Source organism: Cryptomeria japonica, chromosome 5 (assembly GCF_030272615.1).
Source record: "Cryptomeria japonica chromosome 5, Sugi_1.0, whole genome shotgun sequence".
Lineage (NCBI taxonomy): Eukaryota > Viridiplantae > Streptophyta > Pinopsida > Cupressales > Cupressaceae > Cryptomeria > Cryptomeria japonica.
This window is the reverse complement of record NC_081409.1, coordinates 777,756,136-777,764,526: the sequence shown is the minus strand read 5'-3', so window position 1 is coordinate 777,764,526 and position 8,391 is coordinate 777,756,136. Positions and strand designations below refer to the sequence as shown.

At 31.6% G+C, this 8,391-nt stretch overlaps 1 long non-coding RNA gene across 3 annotated transcripts; it reads left to right on the top strand.

The window, feature by feature from the left end:
* The first annotated feature begins 411 nt into the window (after positions 1-411).
* Positions 412-6,528, top strand: LOC131031301 (uncharacterized). 3 transcript variants are annotated; one of them, XR_009372725.1, is made up of 4 exons: positions 412-528; positions 792-973; positions 5,864-6,049; positions 6,143-6,528. It is a non-coding gene; the product is annotated as an uncharacterized LOC131031301 (long non-coding RNA). The 3 variants fall into 3 exon arrangements; XR_009103023.2 differs by lacking the exon at positions 412-528 and having other exon boundaries at positions 535-973; positions 6,143-6,197; positions 6,330-6,528; XR_009103022.2 differs by lacking the exon at positions 412-528 and having other exon boundaries at positions 535-973.
* Positions 6,529-8,391: the final 1,863 nt, after the last annotated feature.

The following is an 8,391-nucleotide window of genomic DNA, read 5'->3' as shown; positions in this document are numbered from 1 at the left end:
ATTAATTTTGGGGCTTCTAGATTAATTCAGCGTTTCCCGTTTGTCGTCTATCAGTTTCAGTTAGCTGTCATGTTAGATTCCATCTTTCTAGGCAATTTATTGACATATGCAATAATTGTTGTATTTTTTCTATCATCTGATCTGGTCTGGGATAGATGCAGTCAATGAGAGCATATCCACAGTTGATAGAATTATAGTCTAATCAATAAATCTTTAGTTTTTTTTGTTAAATTCTGAATCTGTACAGAATTTACTGTACTTTTTTGATACTATCAAGTATAGTTATTGAAATGTGCAATCATCTTGTTCTAATTAATATATCTTCTGTTGTTTTTTATTATTTTGGGAATATCCACTCCCAACACTCATTAATTATAAAATGGACCAACACCGAAATAATTGGCTGTCATGTAGACTTTTAGCTACTTGGTTGGCCGTAATATTGCCAATGATTTGTGGGTGGTGTATTCTATTCCACAATTATTTCTTAGTGGGTCGTCACTAAATAATGTTCTGGAGAGTAGATATGTATATTCTGGCATACCCATTTCTTTGCAGTAAAGTTTTTTGAATGATAATTGGATCTACTGCATAATCTTCTTTTCTGATATATATACTAGCTTGTATAGTGTTTTATTGTTTCTTACTGTTAATTTAGTTTACTTTGTGGGTTCGAATGGAATAAAGGAACTGTTTTAATTAGCCAGTGCTTTGAATGATCAGGGAATAAAAATGAGAATGGGATGTTTCATCATATGATGCTTTAATGGAAGAATTTTCTTGTCTGACAGAAGAGGCTCTGGGCGCATTCGTACCTATTATTGTGTGTTGTGTATATTGTCACTTTGAGGTTTTGCTGCAGTATCTTGATGGCTACAAAATACATACTGTTACTGAGGAGAATTAGAGAGAAATTTTGTACCTGGAGTAGTGTTGTCAATTAAGGCTTTGACTGCGCCTGTTATCATAAAGGGTATGCGTTTTGAAATTGATAATTACAGGATTCATTATATTGTTGTTGTAATTGCACCACTTTATAGTGGTTGTATAGATAGAATTGGCTATATCTTGCATGATTTCTTCATCTTAGTATTCTAGAGGAAACCCTTGGAACTTAACTCAAAAAGAGACCATGTTAAAATTTTCTTCTTCAGCATAAAAAAGTAAGAAAGATTAGATATGCCAAGGAACCGAGGACCTTCTTGTAGGATAAACATGCAATCTCAAGATTTGGGAGAAACATTAAGGAAAATCCACTTGACATAATAGCCACCTAAATAGATATACAACATCTTTAGATGAGAGCTTACATTTGACAACATCAATATTTAATCTCCCAATGAGGATATTCCCTAGGCAAGTAGAAGCTCTATTTACAAAGGCATCCAACATGAAAGGATCCTGACCTAAACAATGGTTAATCACACACTTGATTAAAATAGGAAATGGATTTCCAATCATAAGAACCATAGATAAAACTCTAGCCTAACAAACATCCGAGAGGCTTTTTGGAGTGCCATTTTGTGTGGAGATTAGCCTATATCCAAAGTAAGAAGATCCAACTGCCCAATAGAGAGAAGAGCACTATACAACCTTGCCTTCATCCATTATTGATCTAACATGTAAGAAAATAATGAAGATAATTGTCCCCTATCTATAATATTACAACCCTACATTCAATTAGAAGCCATTTGGCTAGACAATGGTATGCAATTATTATTAAATCTTATATTCTATAAAATATAAATTTATTAAAAAAATAATATTATAGTTATATAGAAGTTTAGGTATTATATTTTAGAATATAAATTATTAAATATTAAAATACCATAATATGTAAGAAAAAATTTAATGTATAATATTTTTTAAATAACATATATTTATATTTAATATTAATGTAATATTTGATATTTGTTTCAAATTGTATTATTATTATATATTATATTCATATAATGTAAATTATTATTTAAAAAAATAAAAATATTATAGTTATATTTATTATTATATATTAGATTTTATAATAGAAATTATTAATCTCCCTATCCCTACCTTAATATATAGATTTCTCTCTCCCCCTCTCCATCTCTATTTTTGTGTTCATCTTTATCTCTCTCCCATATCTCTACCTCCTTCCCTCTTCTTGCATCCCTCTCTTCCCCCTCTATCAGTCCCACTATATCTATCTACCTATCTTTCGCTTTCTCTCACCCCCTCTCTCCCTCCCCCTCCCCTCTCTCTCTCTCTCTCTCTCTCTCTCACACACACACACACACACACACACCATGTCTCTTGGCTCCTATTCCTGTTTGTCTTCTTCTCTATCTCTATCTTCATCTCCATCTCTCTCTCACACACCATGTAAATTGTTCCAAATGCTTTTCTATTTTATACTCTAAAGTAACCACACTATTGACATACATATTTCACACTCTACTTAAATATCATCATTTCAATAAATAATAAATAATAATTTTACACATCATCTACTCTAAAGATACTAAATATTTATCTTAATCTAATCGATTAAAATAGAACTTATTTTTTGATGGATCAAAAATTAAGATTAAACATTTTTAATAATATTAACTCATGTTTAACAATAGCCCATGTTCCAAATTATGGAATCTCACTCGATTGTTCATGGTTAATCAGCCATTGGTCCTAACGACTCACCCTGATTAAAAAGTTTGATTAGAAGATGTTACATTCGCTTTTAGAAACTCAATAGATACCTTCCAATTCATTACTGGAAAACTTGTGAAGAAAGAAATGAACAGTTGCTTCACACGGGGCTACCTTCTGCAGGCAAAGAAATGAACAGTAGTTCTACGCGGGAAAACGGTATGAAAAGAACTAAAAGGGAAATCGTTAGGGTAGTGAATTTAGAGAGCAGTGAGAAGAGAACTTTGGTGTTCCAAACGTGTAGGGTGCAGATTCATTCTAAGATCTCGAAGGGCATGCACTGTTATGTAAAACCTGTTTGACTCAATATTTGAGCCACTTTACGCAATTCTGTCAACTACATGCAAGGCCCTGATGAGATTCCCAGAAGGTAAGTAGCTTCCCTCCACTTTCCATTTTCAAAACCCTAACAATTATGAAAGGGAGCATTCCTGCAGTTTCCATTTTCCAAACCCTAACTATAATGAAAGGTCGCTTCTCTGCACTTTCCAAACCCTAAGTATTATGAAAGGTAGCTTTCTAGTGGCAGAACCAATTCATGATTTTCAAATTTTATCGTGAAGTGTAGTAAAAACGAGGAGAGTGTTTGACGTTTCATTGCTTAATAGTCGATAAGTTTTGCCGTTTTTTTTTTTAATGGGTTTTAAATAAATGTACCATTCTATGTTCTGATTTGTTCAGGTGAATCAAGTTGATTTGAAGAATAAGTTTTGAAATTGTGTGGAGGATATGTTAATATAGTGCACTTTCAATACCATTTTGGTATTAGTTGAATGATGTTTGATGATAATAATAGTAGAAGTGCATTATTTTGAATCCATCCTCATTGCCCCGATTTTTAAAACTTGGTTTTGAGGAGATCTTATAGGAATGAGATGTAGTATTAGAGATATCATAGTGAATCAACATGATTTGAATTCTTAGCATAAAATTATTGATTGTCTTATTTTTTCTCTTATTTTTACCAAGCTAGTTCTAAATGCTTTACTTTAGGCTTGTTATTTTGTTAGAAATGATATCTCCAAAAGAAGTTTTTGAAGTGTGTGATAAAGAATAAAACCAATTGCATAGCCTTTAAACTCCAAGGGAATAGCTTAGCAAGAAATATTTCTGTACAAATTTATTCTTCAAATGTTGCATGTAAGGAACACATGACGTAAGGGACACTTACCATCATGCATTCTGAAATTAGGCACTACAAATCCACTTGGTAAATGATAAGCCAATATGTTATTTTCTAATGGAATATATTTTAACTTTCATTTTATATCCCTCAGAGGAGATGTTTTCAATTTCATTAGGACTAGTGTCAATATTTTGTAACTTAATCATGATGGTGGCCAAAAGTTTGGGTGGTTTAGGAGTGGTTAATGCAGGAATGGAAGAAGAAAAGTCTATATGAATAGATCCAATGAAGGAATGGTGGGAATAAAAGAGGTGTGCTTAGTCAAATGTAAAACGTAAAAATCTTGAGACATAATGTTTGCATGGCTAGAATTAGGTATAGAAATGGTTTTGGGAGAATTAGGAAAGGGTTTAAACAACTTGGAGGATAGAAGAAGTCTGATCATGGGAAATAAAATTGGGAAGGGTAACGATACACATTAAGAGTCATTTAGACCTCAAAGACAAACTATGGGAAATAATGGTAGGATTTGAAGGTTAAGAAAGAAATGAGAAACTATTGCATCCAATATAAGGAGCTTGTGTATTATCATTGATTTCCCTTATATCCTTAGATATATCAATTTCATGTGAAAGAGTTGAAAAAGATGCAATGGATCGACAACTAATGGTTTTGACACCATCATCAACTAAGACAAATAAAGGTTGCAAAATAGTATGATTAATTCTTCATCTTCTCATGCATTTTTTAAGATGTATTTGCACATATTTATTATTGGGATATATCAATACAAAAAACATGATAATCATGTACACCATAGTTCTCACAATATGTATCTAGAGATTGAAATAGAGTAAGCCATACGAGATTCATCATAAGTATCTAGAAATATTGTATCAACATGGAACACAGAGAAATCAATGTTACTATCTAAAACCTTTATGTTATGTTTGAATAACTAAAGACATTTTTTCTTTTACTTTCTAAAACCTATAGAGGGGAACTAAAATTATTCATGATCGTCTCTTTCATTCAAGTCTTTACAAAAAATATTTTGTATTAGACAACTATAATTGCATTTGTGCATTTTGGATGGATTGAACCAATATGATATTCATCTTATAGCCATGTCCTCTAAGATAAGGAATGACATGAATTTAAAAGAGGAAGCAGAAGGTTCATGGAGCTATTTTCTACATTTTTCAACACACTTAGTATAAATGAGTATTTGATCTACTATGTTTCTCTTGAGGAGATCTAAAATTTTAACACATAATTGCATATGTTTCCCATCTTTTCCCATTTATAGTCACACACATGGAAATTATGTTTGAATTTTCTATCAAGATACCATTTTATTGCAATAGTTTGACTTTTTATCCTATATATGTTTAGGAGTAGATAAAATAGAACAATCCATATCAAATACTTTTTTATTTCTACAATGCAACTATATAATGTTTCTTTTTAAAATCAGTTTAAAAATTCAAACAAGTGCAAATTTCTTATATTTTCATAGAGTGACTCTACTTTATAAAGAAGTGTATGAATAACCCATTCATTATCCTCATACATTTCTTAGCATGATCACTTAAATAATGAATCTTAATGTAGAAATTATATAACTCTATGAAGGCATTAGTTTCTTAATTTAGATAGAGAAGTTTCAAAATTTTATTACCAGGTTATACAAGAAAACATCATAATTTTTGTGCATACATAAGATCAACTTAAGTGATGCAAATGTATTGAATAATGTGACATTATCATAAAATGAAGTTTCTTAAAAGTAATCAATGAAGTTTCTTGAAAACAATCAATTAAGTTCTTCTCTTGTTTGAATTTCTCCATAAATTTATTGATTAAATAAATAGTAATGTATTTATTATCACTAATTACATATATAATCTCATCCAATCTATAAAACATATTTTGTTTTGACATCCTTAAATTACTAGCATACCTAGATTGTATAACACAATATCAAGCTATGTAGTTGAAACATGTGATGGTCCACATATTTTAATTGTAGATTGACCTGTTTTTACGAGTCAGCTCGGTGATAGATGATCTATGGCCAACACGAGTTCGCAAGAAGGTTGGTTGGACCGTGTCTTGATGCGCTAAAACTCCATGCTCGTGCCAAGTGTTCTTGGCAGGCCCAGACGGAGAGCTTATTTGGTTTTCTATGTGATCCCACATTATGAGTGTTCACTCTGTCGCAAAGATATGAGATTTGCGGTTAGTGTTTAAACTTGTTCAACGGTTAAGTTCTAGATTTAAATTTGAATCTTTTTGAGTCGACTGAGAAGTGATAGGTTTGAACTTCTACAGGCTGACATGGGAGAATTATTGCGACAGTTCCAATGTATCTAAGCCGACATTAGAAGTAAATTTAATAAAAGATCATTTCTTTAGCAAAATGTGTGTGGAGAATATGTGTGTAACAGTAGTTATCCGAGACAAAGTAGTTTTCTCTGTGGTTTAGACTGTGCGAATCACGACCTATTTTTCAATGCAGAAGTGGTGTATGTAGTGCAGAATAGTGAGTGGACCAGAGGCTGTCAAAATGACAAAGTAGAGTTATCAGTTGGATTATCAGTTGTGTGACATTTGCTTCTTTTTATGTTCTTATCAATGGTGAACCATCATAGTTATTTGCTGCTTCCTTTTTATGTATATAGGATGATGGGTATGAATAAATCTTCTATAATATCTTGTTAGACCCAAAAATTCTCTCTTGTTTGGGTCCATCTTAATACCTTTAAGTGACATCATTAATATTGAGTATTATACTTCTTTCACCTTAAAGACACATTTGTATTATTTGTCATAGATTTTATTATCTTCCATTTCACTAATAATAAGAATATGAAACTTTTTTTTTATGAATGATTTTATTCAGTTTTTGTTACTGTGAGTATATTCTCCATGGATCAACCCTTTTCTTAAGGATAAGTATAGGGAATAAATAGGAACTTTTGTTTGGAATGAATAATGCTTCTTGGTATTAATTAAATGTCATAATTATGGTCTCTAATTATAAATACAACCTTGGATTCTTGAAATACTTTTTCATCATGTTTAATGATCTTGTGAATTGTTGTTAATTTTGAGTTATCATACCTTGTGCTTAAGTAAAATGTAACTGTATCCCTATATTATAAAAACCTTTCTTGAGTAATTTCTCCATGGTATGGGAGATAATGATTTTACTTGGTGGAGATTTTATTCCCAAAAATTTATATTTTTCTCATGTGTCCTAAAAAATCATGGATAAGTCTTCAAAAATAAAATATGTCATTTCTAATTGTTTAAGATATTATACACCCAAAATTAATGACATCCACACCCCTAATAGGGATACCAAACATTTCTAAATCTAATTGATAATTTACCATTGAGAGTTTAATATGATGATATTTACCACCACAATTGAGTTGTTTCCAATTGGCTATCATGACTTGAAAATTAAAGATTAGATTAATAAAAAATGAGCTCACAGGTTAGCCTTCTATCAATAAACTTATGCATGATATTAGTATCAACCAACACTTTCACATTTTTATTTTTAATGTTATCAAATACTTTGAGTGTTTGTGGTGTATTTACTCCATTCAATTCATGTAAGGAGATAACATTAATGCTTTCTTTTCCGTGGAATTCTCATTTTAAGTTTTATATTTGGTTCTCTTGCAAGTAATCCTCTTCTTTAGCTAAAACACTTATTACTCCTTGACCCTTTGCTATCACAATTCAAACATGTGGTTTTCCTTGTTTCTCTATCCTTTCTTGATGAGAGATCTTACTAATTTATCTTAGGTTAAAAAATTTGTCCATGTATTTTCTAGTAGAATTAGTATTCTTTTCAAGTACTCTCATTGCTTCATCTTTGGTGGTGTTCTATTTGTCAAAATTAAAATCTTATATCACATCTTTCCTAATTGTAAACGGTTCCAAAAAATGAACATCACGTTAAATTTTTGTAAGGAAAGCAAGTGCGGAAATTCGCTTCCCTAATGTCAATTTGTAGGGGAGAATAGACTAGTGTATACAAATTTTTAACATTTACAGGATATGGTACAAGCAAGAGAATACACAAATAAACATCACATAGAGATAACACACAAAGCTAACATGGGAAAACCCTTTCGGGAGAAAAACCCACCTCCAACAGATAATCGACTTTATTAATAGTATGTAAAAAACAATACAATAAAGTTCAGTCTGCAGATTTTCTTTACTCAGTCATACAATCGTTCCAGATTAGCATACAACGCTCGCGTCAAACACTTCACAGATTACACAGTAGCTCTTTGGGTATGTTAACAAGGCATTCAATTTTCATTTGGGTTGAAATATCGAACTAGTCAATGGTTCATCTGAGCAACTACACCAACGGCTTGAAGTCTAGCCATTTGCCTACGTCTGCCTGCATTCATGGAAAATCAATTACGCCACATGTATCAAAGAGTCGGGTCGGTTCATATTCAATTACACCGACAGTCGCATCCTTAGTGTTTGGGAGTTAACCTTTTTGGATCTTGGTTCGAACTCGCTCCCACAGTCGGTCTCCACTCCAT